We start from the raw sequence: 18038 nt of genomic DNA on the forward strand, positions 1-18038 counted from the left end.
TCTACATTAAAATAACATTCATAAGCAGTAACATACTGAGGCAGTTCAGTACCTTGAAAACATATTCGCATAGTTTCGCTATCGACCCATTTGCCCTCTAGATCAAGTCTTTTGAGCCTTCTTATTGCCAAAATGTTAACTTCACTTTTTAGAACATCTAAAATATCTTTTTCACTAAACTCCAGATCTACACCCCTAATTAGACCGTAGCACATTGAAGAGTCGAAGGTTTTTTGACATTTGTATTCCAGTTCTCGAAATTTTTGGCAATTTATCAGTTTGTCAGCGTCACTATCACTATCAAATCGTATCAGGACTTTAAAGGGCGATTTGTACTTGATTCTAGTTATGTTATATATGTTTTCATTACGAAGAAGTTTAGCCATAGCCATTTGTTTAGGCAATTCTTTCGAAGATGTGATACATACTTCATATATATTCCCAATTTCCTCCGATATTGTCCCGTGTGTCGTCTGCGATTGTTCTATGGAATCACTTCTTAAATATCGCTTCGCCTTTCTTCTAACAATCGTCACAAAACCATCTTCACTAAAAGCATCATCTTCTTCACGTTCCTTTCGCTTCTCCAATCTTTTTTCTGAGCCACAATCCATATGGGAATTTTCTAATTCCGAAACATCATAACTTTTTCCTTCCATTAAGATTTCATTTAACTCCTGTTCACACTCGCGTATGATATCAGAGTCGTTTTCATCATTCCCATTTATAGATTTATCATCATCAATTACATCGGATTCCATATTTTTAATGTAGGTAGATTAAGAAAACTATTATATTAATTATACGTTCTCCGATACCTGCGCCGCGTACGCACCACACGAATGCTCGCGCAAGGGTGTGAAAATATTTGAATTTAAAATTTATCCGTACAGACTCACGAAGCAGATTTTGCTTCACAATAAGCAATTGTTTTTTTTATTACTAATTTCATATGAAATCATCGCCGGAGTAAAATCCATGAGCTTATGAAAGGAATTATCAAAATTAGTCTAATTCAAAAAATAAAAAATTCTAATTCAAAAAGTAAAATCAAAATTGGCTAATATTATCGCGCAAACATAGTTAAAAAAAATACAGAAGAATTGAGAACCTTCTCTTTTTCGGAATAGTTAAAAAATAATAAGGCAAATTACTATTTTTATTTTGTTTTTCCATTACATTACATTACACCAATTACATTACATAATAAGTATTTTCTTATAGCTATTGTTATATTATAAACCTTATAACTTAGTGAACAGCTAACGGGACTTAAAAGAATCTACAGAATGCCGGCTAATTTGTAAGTCAATAAAACTTTCACCAACTAGCTATCGTGAAACGGCCACCTCCTGTTCACGTATTGCTGCTAATGTGACGTACTGACGAGGGTTACAATCCATGTCTACTGGTAATTCTATAACTACATACTCCCTATCAATTCCACGGTTCAGTGGGATTATACCTATTATATTCCGTTTAGTATTACACTTGAACTCTCAGAGATAGATACTCCCCTGTGTTTGTGTAGCTCTCGAATTCTTAGAATAATATTGCATTATATTGACAACATTGCTTGATGAAGGTTTATATATCTATTACATACATTACCACGACTAATAATAACGTATCAATTATGAAGACGAGTTCAATCGTTAGATTATTTAATTTTCTATTTCTAAAAATTTTCATTTGATAAGACACCACTCAGGGCCTTTCTTTTTGTTAACAAAGTAAAGGGTCATTTTGTTCGTTCTTATAGTCGTATTACCTCTGATGGGTGAAAATTACGAGATTTAAAAAAAGTTTGATTGACAAAAAGTTAAATCTTCATCTACAGATATAAACAAACATTATTGTAAGATGTAGTTAAACAACGATAGTTTTGGTAACTAATATAATGAAGAAATATATGAATGAACAATACAGGTACCTGTATAAACTAAGGGGCAGGTTATGCTATGTTACACGTACTTTTATATCTGTACATACCCACCTTTAACTAAACAATTCACACTCAAAAGCCTGACCCACTTTTACTCTAGCGTGACAAGTACGACATTGTCATCCCAAATAGACTGAGCATATCACTAGGTAGTAGGTAGCTACGCATTTAACAAAGATCACGCACAATGTACATATTATAAATGAATTTTTCAATTAAAAAATTGTACAAATTATATAAACCGTCGCGATTACAGGTAAACAAAATTACATACGTATCCGATTTTTATTGCTGGCGTTTAAATATGTTTAAATAATGTGAAAGTTAATAAAATAAACTAATGATATATTCTAAGTAATGTTAATACATTATAATAAAGAGTTATTAACTCAAAATAATCGAAACGATTATTGAAATAATGAAATATATTTATAAATTATATATATATTTATAACCGATTTAAGTCTCTGTAGAAAATCGGCTTACTGTTAAAGTGAGTTGCACTAAGCGCATTTTATTAGGGCTGTCACCATTAACGTAAATGAAAAAGAACAATAAATGTACTTGCGTAAGTGCAGACTTTAAATATTTAGTATTATGTATAGGTATTATTCTTTTTATAAATATAAAAATCCTCTAAAGCAGTGTATTAGGGCAATGTTCCCATTACATTGACAATTTTTTCTCTAATTGTTAGAGAAATAAGTACTACTAACGAAAATAACACACAACAAAGGTACAACACCTTTATCTGAGCAAAATAGCTTGCTTTCCTAGTAGATCCTATTGTTGTGCTATTTCTCAAAAATTTGCTATAAGCTACATTATCCTATTATTTTTATATTCTTTTTCCGGACAGAGTTTTCTACTGTCTACGAAACATCCATAGCACAAAGTGATATTTATCTACAGCTTATATTATTATTGATTTTGAGCTAATGCTCAAACGAGGATTCCATTTTGCAAATTAATTCGTAATGTAAAATGAAGGCCTTTTTTTTTAGTTAAAAGAATATATACTATGCAACAATTAACAAAAATTAAAGCATCTAAGTATATCTCATTATTAATTTATTTTACCTATCTATTTATTTTACCTATGTACTTTTATTTGTAGTAAGTTTTAATACAATTCTACACTGTGAACTCGAATTGGCTACTAACCTTGACTACGAAGCCTAATTTCACTACAACACAATTACTGTAATTAGAACCATAAATAGATTTAAATTCTTCTTTGAAATTATAATAGTTAATTACAAGTTACATAAATTTCAAAGTTAAAAAAAAATAGTAAATATAAGTTTCATCTTAAATTCATGGAACGTAAAATTCTAATATGAATTCTGTGTTGCATAAAATAGTTTACTTAGTTAGACTTAGTTTTTTTCATACGTAATACGTCCTAGAATATATATAACAACACTCATGTTAGTGACATGAATTAAAATAAAATAACTATATTTTGCCACTGATGATATGTTACACTAATTGTATTATGTTATATACCTAATTAGAACTTTTAAGGCGGCGTACAGGTGGCATGGGCCCGTTCCTTATGGCAGCCTATGGGGGAGGTCTATGTTCACCAGACGGTGTTCGGCTAATATGACAATGATGATGATGACTTACAATTGTGAATAATTAATTAAATAGTTAACCTGACTCTTTTAACATTTTTAGCAGCCCTATTAGTGTAACGCACGACACAATGCTTAATCCCATGCGTCAGCTCCAACGGTGTTTAGCTGATTTATGCAACAATGTTAAGCCGATTTCACAACCTTTGCTTGTAACTCGATGAGATGAAAGTATCGTTTTTCTGTTAAACTATATTTAACTGAATAATACTACTATATGATTTCAACTTCGGCGTAAATTTACTGGGTACAGAGGAATAACACCTGAGTCCTCAGGAATGGCAACGCATGGGGGGTATCATGGGCGAAACAGTATACTCTGTTATGTCCATGGTACTGCTCATGTCTATAGGCGACGGTTACCACTTTCCGTCAGGTGGGCCGTCAGCTTGTTTGCCATTCTAAGTTGTATAAAAAAAAACTATATGACATAATACTGATATAATAATGTATTTCTACTTCTATATATTAATATAAAAAGAGATAAGTTCTAATTGACTTAGACACACCATCACTGAGTCACCACTATTGAAGCTGTGACAATCAAATATTTATAATAAATTCTTTGTAATCCTACAGGTGATTCAAGAGAGATAAAAAAGGGCTTTTGGAAATCATATAACTTAATATAAGTTTCAAATATAAAGAAACTGGTTATGTGCGAATTATATTCACACACCGAGGTTTATATACGTAAATATATAAGACATAAAATGACCTTTACTCTCATACGAAATAGATATCTAATATTTATTATTATTGATACTACAATTCATGATTTCTTATACTGCAGTTAAAAAATGGACCATATAACAGTTTGCTTTTGGTTGTTTTTGATAATCCTCAAAAAACTATGCTAGTTAGAAACATTGTTTTGTTTTTTCTGTCATATAAAAATTTTTATACAATAAAAAGGTAATGTTGCCAGTATCTTGAAATCCATGCCTCGAGTAGCGCTTTACAAGCTTTCTGATATGAAATTTTAGTATATAAATGTATAAATATTTATAAATTGTTATTAATTATATTTTATTACATCATAGTTGACTAAAAATACAGGTATCCTTTTATGAATTTGGGAAACTTAAAAAGACTACCAATGCTTTTATGTTAAATACATCTAGTTCATTTTGTTGTCATTATATTGACAAAATAATAACAGTCATGTATCTATACAGTTTTGTCATCATGGTAAAGTAATCGATAAGTTGTGGTAATAATATTGATGCCACTACTGGAAGTTCATAATGCTGCTGAAGTCATTAAAACAAGATTTTACTTACTGGGAATTAAGCTTATTAGTTTGAAAAATATTGTAAACAGTAAAGATACGGATAATGTTCATTTTCACTGTTCATTTTTTTAACTGTTTTTTTTTTTATTCGAGATTTCGTTTTCTACAGATTTACTGAATTTATTAAGATTATTATTACCCTTCGTCGTGCGGCAGCATAGAATGGGCCACCCCTTTCTTTGTGTGGATGTCGTAATAGGCGACTAAGGACAAGGGATGGGCAGCAGCGTCCTTTTTATAATATCTTTGAAAGCCTAACTACGATTGCCAACCCGCCTGCTAAGTATGGCAACTACTGGCAAAACTCCCCTTATGGGGATGGCTTATGTCCAGCAGTGGACGGTTGACGGCTGAAATAGTAATTACTACGAGTACAGTATAAAGTATAGGGTGCTAATAATCTTAATAGGTACTTTGTTAATAAAAACAAAGAAACAAACATTAAAAAAAAACTAATAAAATAAAAAAAAATATTTAAAATTTATTTCAAATACAAAAAATTAAAATTAAAAATATCTCTAGCCGATCACTCATACACAAAATTGCATATAACCTATAAATTTATTAAAATGAATAAATTTTTTATATTATTCCCTTTAAAGAATGATACACATTATAAAGATTAAATGTAAATAAAAAATAAATAATTATAAAAACTTAATTACATAAAATTAAGCTAAAGTGACAGGAATGGGCAGCCTTATCGCTCAATAGCAACCTCTTGTTATTGTTAAATTATACCAAATAATACTCAAATAATTATACTATTACTATTATATTTCATATACAATAATAGCGATTCCATACTATATCGAAAATATAATTCAATTGACAAATTTTGTAACAGTTTAAAAATAAATTATTTAGGACGCCTGTCAAAACCAGGGGGTCAAGTCTTTAGAGAAATGTTATCTGAATAAACCAATTCGATCCACAATACTTCACTAATTATATTACGGCACATTTGTTACATTCGTGTGAATGAGTATACAGAAATAGCAAATCGATATCGCTTCGTAGCCACTGCTACGCGCCTCTACGCGGCTGCCGCGCCGTCTACGTAGAATAAGTGGGCGTATCGCTTTCGTAGCCCTCATCAAATGTTAAGGATTTCATTGTGTTTAAAGTTTTTAAGTAAACTACGGATCAACGCGATTTCGGATTTTACAAAGGAACTGCAGTCGTACTAGCAAAGTTTACGCACAGTGGACAGAATGACAACTATCCTGGATAGATAGTTGTTACTTAACGTTGCAACCTTCAATAAAAAGCGTATTTTTTTTAAAAGGCTGGCGGTGGTCACTTACCATCAGGTGACCCGATGCTTGTTTGCTTCCTGCTTATGAAAAAAATATAGGATAATTTGGACATTAAATACAATCCAGTATAACTTACGTATTTCAAAGAAGAATAGGAATGGAAAAGAGGCATGGGCATAATTTCTATCCACATTTAACAGTAAGTTTAGTAAAATATATTTTCAATTGCCTTTGAAAGTGCCTAAACGGCATTGGATCGAAAATGCTTTTTACGTTATTTCGTTGGAGTGCAACATTGATCCTCTAAGCGAGGAGCATGCTGGCAACCCACTCGTCCCTTGAGACGGCCTCCAATCAAGAGGAGGGGTTTATGATAAAAAGAAGCAATATCTTAACATTCACAATTCAAAAGTTCCAAAATCATCCAAATGAATTTGTATGAATGTAAAATATATTAAAAATATTGATTAATAAAAAAAAAACTATAATATTGATAAAACTAGTACGGGTATATAGTAAATATAGAAGTCTTTTTATAAAAGGAAAATATAATTTCGGAATTACTATAAATATTATCCACAATATATATATATATATAGTAGAAAGTAAAAAGACACGAATAGAGAACGAGACTTGAAAAATTTCTTAATACTAATCCGAAATGAAAAAAATGTACAGAATTATTTACCGTAAAGCAGTTGTGTTTGCATGGCTGTGTTTCGGTTTGAAGGGTGGGATATGGCGTGAATTTACAGGGTACAGAGGAATAACATCTGAGTCCTCAGGAATGGCAACGCATGGGGGGTATTATGGGCGAAACAGTATACTCTGTTATGTCCATGGTACTGCTCATGTCTATAGGCGACGGTTAGTACTTTCCATCAGCTTGTTTGCCATTCTAAGTTGTATAAAAAAATTACAAAGTTGGCAAACAAGTATACATTTGATGGTAAACGGTCACTATAGTTTAAGAACTCTTGCAACACCCTAATATTATAACATTCATACTATTACTTTATGGAATGTACACCAACGGTACTAAGTACACCAAAATACGAATATATACTTCTTATCTGACGTTTAAAATGAACTTAGGGATTCTCCGCTTTTAAAGATGACGAAACATGAAGATAAATAGATATACATAAAATACGAGACGACGCTCGGCGATGCGTACATAATCTACTTCCTATGATTGTTTACCGGCTGTAATAACAAGTTTCACAGTTAACGGAAAAACCGATCTCACCGCACCGAAATGTTCATTTAGATGCTCTTTTGTTTATGATATTAATATTAGAATTTAGTTAGTATTAGTAGTATTAGCGTGACTACTAGTACGGTATTATATTATCTGTGGCATGACTATCAGAATGTGTTTATAGTATATCCTTCTCCATATATAAAATGAAAACAAATCCCTCGAGAGATATGTTATCGCTAACTCATGCTTGCGATAGAACGAGATAATAGCGCCCAGCTCCTTATTCTTTCTCGTGATAGATCATCTCACCGACAAATTCGTTTGCCACTTGTCTAGAAGCTCTGATCTATGTTACTACATTTCATGCTTAGATGTATAAGATTTTTTATGTAACTTATAATGGTAAACAATTTGACGGCCCACCTGATGGAAAGTTGTAACCGTCGCCTATAGACATGAACATAACATGAACATAACAGAGTATCAACATGATACACTCAATGCGTTGCCGCTCCTGAAGATTAAGGTCTTATGCCTCTTTTGATCGGTCTCTGTACTCTGTAATTTCATTGCCCTTCTAACCGAAATACAGTCATGCAAATAACTGCTTCACGGCAGAGACACGAATGAAAGAGAGGTACCCAAGCAGATGACTTTTGTGCTCTCCCTCTGCCAAAGATGACTGTAAATTTAGTTATATACGCTATAATGTAACGTTTTATAGTCCTTAATTATTTAACGTAATTTTTATGATCGCTCGCACAATATTTTAGTAATGTGCCATAAAACAAATTGAGGACACTAATGGATCGATAACTGCCTCTAAAATACCCTTTCATTGCGGTAATAAATTATTGTTATTAACACAGACACAAATGGGTACACCATTTATTTACGTTCGCGCTAAAAAATAATTTAATGATGCAAATTACGTCCTATTACTAGCTGTAGAAAGGAGCATTGCTCTCGTGAGATTAATTTTCACGTTCCCATAAGATTTCTAAAAAGACTAAACGGAGATTTTGCACAAAAGTTGTTTGCTTGGGCACTTCTGTCCCATTTGTATTTCTACCGTAAAGCAGTTGTGTTTAAGGGCTGTATTTGGGTTTGAAGGGTGGGATATGGCAGCGAATTTACAGGGTACAGAGAAATAATACTTGAATCCTCAGGAATAGCAACGCATGGAGGGGGGGGGGGGTATCATAGGCGAACTCTGTTATGTCCATGATACTGTTCATGCCAGCTTATTTGCCATATAAGTTGCATATAAAAAAAAATCTTTTTAATTTAAATAGGACAATCTAATAAACACTCTTATATTTTAAAACTCTTTATATAATGGAGAGATCATATTGTATCTCATACATCGCTCGTCCGGTTTTTATAAAACATACAATTACTTTTTACGCTTAACTAGTTTTTTGATATTTTTTGTGGTGGTCACGTATCAAATTTCTTTAAAATTCGACCAGATATTTTTTCATAATAACATAAGAGCCCAGACAGATATTGATTATGATATTATAAATCAGCATTTTATTCTTATATTACATTAAGTAGAATTTCATTTATATATCTTATTTCATGTTACATTGATATATTTCAACTATATTGAACTATACTTCCACAACGTAATATTTTAGCAAGATCCATCACGGAAATGAGGTGCCGGTATCTATTTTCATACGGGTATTGACCTAAAAGTTAATTTACTATATTGTTAGGAAATGAACTCTTCTAAATTGACTACGAATCTGCATGTTATTTTATTTATTTATTTTTATTTTGTTTGCCGATTCATATGGTATTCAATAACTACAAATTGAATTTAGCATTAATATTATAAACCACTATAAAATATAAAATGATTTCAGTGGATCATAGTTTGACTTTATTAAAATCTAATCCAATGATTTTGATTACATTAAGCAACTACATAACTATAATGTTTATAAATGTACAAAATTAATGATAATATGGAAACGAGATAAGAATTTCTCATACCTATCATTAAACCTCGACTTTGCTTAATATGGATTAAGTGCTTCTTACTTTACAGTGCCTAAAAATAGCATATTTAATTGCGTTTTATTTTTACGCATAAATGTATGACGGTAAGCAATTTCTCAATTTAATAATACATTAAAATTTAAAAAGCACGTGATAATACATTATATGTATCGATAAACTTTGAGTTTATTTTAACGGGTTTTGTTTAAAAAAGCCCTTTAACGATTATGTCAATCAATTTTCCTAATTTAAACCTCATCCAATTACTAAACATATTTAATTTATATATACTTGCGTGTAAGGATATAAATATGTACTTATACTCTTAAAAGGAACTTAATATTCTTACCACGTTAAAGCACACACGCCTTTTGCAATTACTGACTCGACTACAAATGACGAGTTCAAAGCTCCGCTACGTCTAAACTCCGCCCATCCTTTTTATTTAAACATACACATTACACACACATACATATAGATAGATTACCGCAAACATTCAAGCTAAAGAATACTCGTATTTTATTTAACTTGAAAATGTTTTGAAATGCTTATCTCTGCGTATACCACATCAGCCGTTAACTGCCACGCTTGGTAGGCAGATTGACAATCGCAATTAATTTTTGGTAATGTTTTAAGAGGGACACTGCTGTCCATTCCTCGACTATCAAGTTTACTTAGCCGCCTATTACTGCACCGACAGAAAAAGAAGAGGTGGTCTATTCTACGCCGAGACCACAAGGTAAATACGTTTATTGCTTAATAACTATCCGGGTCTTAATCTTTAATTAGTCTAAGGAATATTTTAGTTAGCTGAAATAAAAAGCAACTTATGGCCTCCTGCATTCCAAATACAACGTGTATGGATAATTTTATAATAACTAGTTGAATCATTAAAGTAAAAAAAAAACAAATATAGTCATTCTCACATTTATGATATTAGTAAGACTATCACATTACTGTAAATATATATGTATGTATTGGGTACATATAAAAACAATTGGATGTAATGACAAAAAGTAGCCATCGCCTATTGATCGTAAAGAAAATCATGATGATTATGTATATACCTACTTATATAGAACATTAAGCATGACATTTCTCATAGTCTAATTGCTTAATTGACTAACACAAAATATATGTACGGATCTGAATTTTTATGTCGTGAAAATTTCGAGGATCCGTTCGAAGATACCATAAAAATAATATATTTTTTTCAACTTCAACGATGATGAACATGCTGACTGATGATGATAAAATAAGAATCTTTTCTCTGGAGAAAGCGACAAACGAACATGCGGTTCACTTGATGATAAGAGATCATCGTAGCCTATGGACACTAACGACACCACGGCAGTCACCAGTACGTTGCCAGCCTTTAATCTTTCTTCACTAATTACATCGCCAGGATATCATAAGCAGTGTCGAAGGAAACTAAGCATTATAAACCAGTACAAAAGAAGGATAATCTCGTCTTATTAATATAATAAAATTGTTTCTATGTCTGTCGAATATCGAAGATATTTAAGAAAAATTTATATCAGGGGTCTAAATAAGAGCAATATACACAAAAACAATATTTTTTTTAGAAGTCTTGTCTGTCTGTCTGTTTGTTTGTTCTGGCATGACGCAAAAAGTACTACTCCAAATTGGATGTTGTTTTCACAGTTGTGTTTCTGAAGGTGTAACTTAAAATGACATATAATTTATTCCTGTTTTTATACGCCATCTAGAAGTGGCCTATTTCATTGATGTTCCTACTTCTAAAATTCACTAGTACAAGTAATGGGTACCTATTTCAAAATAAAACCCCAAACCAATTTATTTAGGTAGTGTGGTAATAATAGGCTATATCTTCCTCTCATGAGAAAAATGGGGAAGTGTCCCGGAATTAATGAGTTGTTAAGGTTAATTAGTACACCTGCGTATCATTAGAATTTATCTAAGATAACGGCATTATAAGGTTGTGAAATAAAGATATGTAGGCGGATAAAATAAAATAATTGCATTGTTTTGTTTCGTTTCTTATACTTGTTCGTTACTTACTTATTCTACGTTTCTATAATTTGTTTATTTTACTACATAACTGTAACAATAATAACTAAGATATTAATGAAGGTATTATGTCTTCAATTAGCAGTTAAACCTTATATAATAAAATGGCTATTAGAATCGTTCTGTTAATATTTAAAACATAAAGTAAAAATACTGTTGATAATTTAATGCGGCGTTTCTTTCAAAAGGTTGCTCAAGTATTTGTAATATAATATTAGAAAAATGGCAGCAGAAATCAATACGTAGGGCGGAAAGAAAAAGTGTTACAGATATGCGCAAATGTACTAGGTGGCATCCGTTATTAGCTAATGTAATATAAACTGATTTCATTACGTTCAAAACCTCAGTTACAGAAATATTGATGTATTTTTAGTAATAATCATCGAACATTCATTATCATTACGTGTGCTAATTGAGTAAAAATACGTGTCATAAATAATCATCATTATCTATACTCTATCCACATCTACCCTTTGTTGAGTTTAGGCCTTCTCTCTACTTAACAATGACGTATTTATTATGCTTTATCGAACTTAATTTATTATCTTATCGGAATTAATTAAAATGCTTGATTATGTACTTCTGTTTTATCTCATCTTTATTAGTAGGTTTTCCTAAAGTTTTTGTAGTATGTTTTCATAAAGACAAAGAATGCCAGGAATACAAATCAAAAGATGATAGAAAATTAGTAAAAAAATATAATAGCTGTATTATGATGTACATTATTATTAATTATAATTCTTATATCCTCACCTAGATTAAATATACTGATGTGACTATCTGTGTTGTACTCTATATTCTTTCCTACTCCAATATATCATCTTTCTTTAGAGCTTATCGATCTAAGAGCCCGACCTATCTTCACTTTAGTTATTCACATTTGTTTTGGATTCAACAACCTCCAAATAATAAAGTCCCACGCAAAAGTAAGGTTGCTCTTGTGTGGGATTTTATTATTTGGAACACCGTCAGATTGTCTTATAAATAACATATAGTAGCATATATTACTTGGATATTATATATATGATACTAGTATCATATTTATGACGATAATTAATAATAATAATAATAAAAGATCGAGATCGCAGTCGTAACAAAATAAAAATATGAATGTAATCTGGGATTTTTTATTTGAAACATTAACAAAGCAACAATGTATACGAACTCGTCAAAGACAACAGCAGTTTAGCGAACTTTAACCTCTGGTATCTGAAGGTTTGCTATCATAAAAATCGATACTCGCTACTGAAAATTGTATCATCAAACGTTACCTTAAAGGAAACTGGTCCATAAACACGAACATTTTCCGCATTTGTTATCGTAAATTATTTTATTCACGAGACCTTTAAATATTAATAGAAGGTGTAATAATCTCGCTATATTATGTTCTATGGTATTTATGAAACTATATATTTGTACTCGAGGAGAATACTATCTTATAAATATAATAAGCGGAGAAGTCAAACAACTGAACAGATTTCAATGAAAGTTGATACACAGGTAGACCATATCTTAAATAAAGACGTAGGATACTGGTAATTTCAATTCAAATTCAAGACACGACTAACATATACATATATAAAAGAAAAACTAACTATCAGATCGAAGAACAGCCAAAACAGCTTGGTTTAGAAATATGAAACCGTGTTCCATACGTACCATAAATAAATACAACGACCTTTTATAAATTCCCACGGGAACGTGAGACAGCGAGTTCACGCGGGCGATGCTAGCGGAAACAGCTAATTTAACTTTTAGACTAGATTGATCACGTGCCATGCAGTATTTTTGCAGTCAGTAAGTGCAATGTTGTGCCAATATTAATTTTATCAAAACGCAATTTTTTTTCGAAATTAAATCTTAAAATTAAATTAATACATGCTTTTATTTTAGAGTACTTTCAGAGCTAAAAAAAAATTCAATTACGAGTATTATATACCTACAAGGTATTTCTGTAATTAAATAATATATATTATAACAGAAAATCCTTCGGTTTAAGATATACACATTTATACGAGTAATCAAATAGTTTATATTGACGAGGAAAAATATTTTATTAATATTTTATATTCTTTATTAAAATGTACATGATCGTATCTAGAATAAATTTTTAAATAACTTTTGACACGGTATTAATAAAAAAAATGGTTTTTATTATTATCTATTCTCGATAACATCTAAGTAATATTATTAATTATAAAGGTAACGTAAATCAGAATCAACTAAAAGTGATCTCTACCAAGCAACGTTTGAAAAATCAGGAATAGTAACTCATAAATAAATTAATACGATAACATTTCATATCTATTCTGCTGTAAATACAACAATTTTAAATAGATATATAATCATATATATATTTTATCTTACGAATATTATAAATACAAAATGTTTAAAGATATTAATATTAATATTTGCTATTTTATCACGCTTAATCAACTGATAGTTCAGATTTATTTATTCCAATTCATGTGTCTAGCCACGGGATACAAATTATTATTTGTATCTACTTATCGCTATGCACTATAAAAACAAATTAAAAAGGGGAAAAGGGATCTTAAATAGGAACTTTACACACCCGTAAATTTGAAGTTTCTATTTATCTTTAATTGGAAGATAAAGCTACATAAAATTTATTGTAATGTTTGCTTTTGTCAGCAATTACCCTTGGTTCGCAATATTAATATCACCATTTTACTTAAACGTATCTCAGACAATTTTAGTAGAAAACTATTTGGTAGTTTACCCGTGAAAACCCAACAAATGGACGACTTCTGCATTTCTTGTATAGGTATATGATAAAGTTAGTATATTTTTAAATGTCTCTTCCAAATAATTATTTATGCAACTTACAATACTTAATAAACAAGTTGACGACTTATATTTTTTAAGACATCTGATGTAAGTGATCATGAACGTCACAAAATACGCTGTAACGCCCATGACATCTTGAAACTACTATTACACCTCCGTACCCTATAATTTACTACTACATTGACCTTTAAACCGCAATTCTACTTTGTGAGCATTGCTGCTTGACAACAAGCATAGATAGGGTAGAATAGAAATACCCACGCAAACAATTTTCTTACAAATTTTCTCTCTATTAAAATACGAGTACCCCGAAAATTATACACTGATATATGACAGATATATGCGCACCATTCAATTTCATCGAATGAACACATTCTCTCATGGGATATACGTAGTCACAGAAACAATTTGGAATCACTTCTTAAGTAGTTGTATTGATCCATGCCCAGAGTTTGTTCAACCCGTTCCCAGATGTATCCATGTTTGTATTAGGTAAAGTCGCAGAGTTACAATGTCGCACGAATATAATTTCTTAACATACGATATAATTTCATATGCCACTTACTCTATTTGGAACTTTTCACTTACTGTATTAAAGTTACTTGTTCCTTCTATTTATTCACTTACTGTACACTAGTAATGGACTTAGGAGAGGCACGTTCAAACAGCATCTAAGACCGCTGAGCTCCAAGGGAGCGTCGGATATTCAAGAATAGCGTTGGAAATTCGAAATTGGTACTTTTGACAGGCATGCTTGTTCTGCCAACAGAATCTGTTTCTGTCAACTCGTCGATATCCTTAGTTCCAGAGTGACCTTTTTGTCGTCGGGGTACGTTGAAAAATTTTACCTAGGGGCGCAGGTAGGTTAAGGTCGGCTCTGCTATACAGACACATAACGCTTATACTTAATATTATCGCGTGGCTCCCATGTTGTATTTTAGACATGAACATTAAACACCTTATGGCAACCAACCATGTCGTCATGGAAATTCTTAAACATTAAAATAACATTCGTCACATTCACTTCAAATGTTTATCATCATTGAAATGTCTTTATATTTTCAATAACACTTGATTATACAAATAAGATATTATCATATTTATTATAATTTATATTATGAGTCAGTATGAAGCAAAGTTACAAACAAAATAAGTTTAGAAATATCTTCGTATTTAATTGAACAAATGTTTTTAAATGAAACATATAAAAGCACTTGATTAAACAAATGCAAAATAAAAGTATTATATTAAAAATACCAGTATGAAGCAGTTTTTAGCAAAATAAGAAAATTTAGGAAAACATCAGTAATGTAGATAAACTTTGTATGCATACTTATCTCAAAAATTCTATTCTACACTTACGGCACAATTTAGTTTTTATCATTTAGAAGACTGATTTGCAAGAAATGTGTGAGACCTTTTGTGGTTGATAGAAATTAAATGCGTAAGTTTAATTTTCAGTCAATCTTAAAAAGTCTCCATTTATTCTTTAAGTCTTCTTTTTTATTTTTTCAATGAATTCCAATTAATATCAATTGAACAATTTTTTTTTTGTTAGTAGGTTACGCGATATTTTCGTCAATTCATTATATTTGCGATAAATGTCGTCCTAAATATCCTAACTTAAACTAACATTAGTTTACGAGTATATTTGTTCTCATCCCTTATAAATTTTGTCAAAACTCCAGTCAGTATTCTTTGTAAAAATAAATAAATAGTTATTATTTTCTTTGCAAATAATATTTAAATTCCTTAATTTATGCAATTTAGAATAGAAAGATTCTTACAGCCTATCATGGGCATCACATAATATCAGACGCTTATGGTTCTTAAGCTTTGCTATTCTTGAAGACTATGGTATAACACCATAGTTTTATACCTTTGTACCCTAACATTTCACTGAATAAAATGAAATTAAAACATTGTTATTTAGGAAAAGAAAGATATTCGTTATTACACAGAATGTATGTTATTTAAATTTATTCTCGTACGTACGAGAAGGAAAGAAAGAAAAAAAGAAAAGAAAGAAGAAAGAAAAAAGGAGAGAAATAGAAACTTTTCATTTTGAAAGATTTAAAAATATCCAGACCACAATAGGAATGTATAAGTAAAATAGTCACGTCCTTGTCATGATATTTTCAATTCGAGCACAAAATGCGGAAAATGGCAGACTTGTCGCCGCCGCCGGTCGTCGGTGAATGGAATTGAGCCGGAGTATAATGGAACCATCTGGGTTGCGAACGTCATGTTCAAGATATCAAAGGTAGGAATTTGAAAAATAAAAGTATTTCCTACTGAGCCAGCGTGATTCTTTTTAGCAGCGTTCCGTTTTTTTGGTTATAAATCTACGTGTTTCTTTTATTTTACTGTTATAATTCTATAAGCAATAAACTTAAGATATTGTTCTAAAAAATCGGAGTTCAAACTAGAAGACATTAATAAAGACCAAACATGGCAGTATAAAGTTATAATCAAAATCAAAATTGATGATGGCATACAAAATATACATAGATTTAGAATCTCCTCCTTTATGAAATTGTTGCAATCATTGGGACTCCAGTTTCAATCATCATTCGTTATTTTAATACAATACTTAATTTAATACTGATTGATAACTAAATTAGTTATGTAGGAAACCACTCCAATTACATTTAAATTTTAAAGAAATTTAGATATTTTAACTTTTCTGATTTGGTAGTCATTCAAAAAGCTTATAATACAGGAAAAGATTCAAGATTGCCGAAGACCTGGGAGACGCTAAACCTCCTGGTTAAAAAATCAAAGACAATGGTTCAAAATGAGCACCAGGCTCCTTTTAGGATGGTGATAGACAATATAAAGGAAGCCATGTTGATTCCTAATTTTCGGTAGGAAATAGCACCTTAAGAAAAAGCTCCAAAAATTATTAATATCTGAATTAGTGTATAATATATTCATTAATAGTAAACCTATTTGGCGAATATTTTTTTTCCTTTTTTGTTTATAAATATAAAATATTATGTAAATTATAAAACTTCACATAGGTGCCTAGCTTCTAATATGAACATTTCTAGCAACTAGCGTGTATCGATTGTAGTAAATGTTCCTGCGTTATCGTGAACTAGTTGGCACCAAGGACTTTTGTACACCACGAATGCATTTTAGAATTTAAATAATATTTTACTACAACTTATTCTTTATACTTCAAAAATTCAAAAACTTTGCTTATTATATTTTTATTATCATGCAAGTTATTATTTTAATTAGTCTTACCGCAATAATCTTCATTGTCAGTTAAATTTAGATTTTGGTAAGCTGCAACTATTTAGTTACTTCCGGTAAAGTACATTAGGTACATTTTAATCATTAAACATTGCTGAATGTTTCCTTCAAAACGAACTTACAATCACTCTTTAATATTTATTTATTTAAATAAATTTATCGACCATATGAGAGTATGGTACAAAAGGGGGACATTTTCTATCAATTAACTTTGGGATATATAGTGAATTTCAAACGTAGTATTCGAAATTTTTTTAACATATTGGACCGATTTCAATAATATTTTTTAAACAAAATATTTTACTCCCTTATTGGTTTCAGATTCATTAAGTGCACATTAATGTTAATATTTTTTTTAAATAAAATAAAAAAATACTTCATTTTGTTACAGGCGCGGCTAGAGCGCTGATGCAGATGTTGCGCGCGCGCCGTCACTGGAAAGAGGAGCGCGTGCGGCCTGCGAGCGACGCGGCCACCAACCCGCGCGCCCTCTAGACAAACACCTACACACAGCCACTACATACGGTTAGTGGTCACCAATACCACAGATTATACTCGTATA

At 30.9% G+C, this 18038-nt stretch overlaps 1 protein-coding gene across 32 annotated transcripts in view; it reads left to right on the plus strand.

The window, feature by feature from the left end:
• The window catches only part of LOC113510793 (sodium channel protein para), a 90271-nt gene that overhangs the window by 35627 nt on the left and 36606 nt on the right, over window positions 1-18038 (plus strand). For all 32 annotated transcript variants that reach the window (XM_052896181.1, XM_052896183.1, XM_052896186.1 and 29 more), the window contains exon 2: window positions 17868-18001. The gene's annotated coding sequence lies outside the window, so the exon portion shown is untranslated. The remainder of the gene's footprint in view (window positions 1-17867; window positions 18002-18038) is intronic.

This window comes from Galleria mellonella, unplaced genomic scaffold (assembly GCF_026898425.1).
Source record: "Galleria mellonella isolate WM207_F2 unplaced genomic scaffold, CSIRO_AGI_GalMel_v1 utg32, whole genome shotgun sequence".
In the NCBI taxonomy this organism is placed as follows: domain Eukaryota; kingdom Metazoa; phylum Arthropoda; class Insecta; order Lepidoptera; family Pyralidae; genus Galleria; species Galleria mellonella.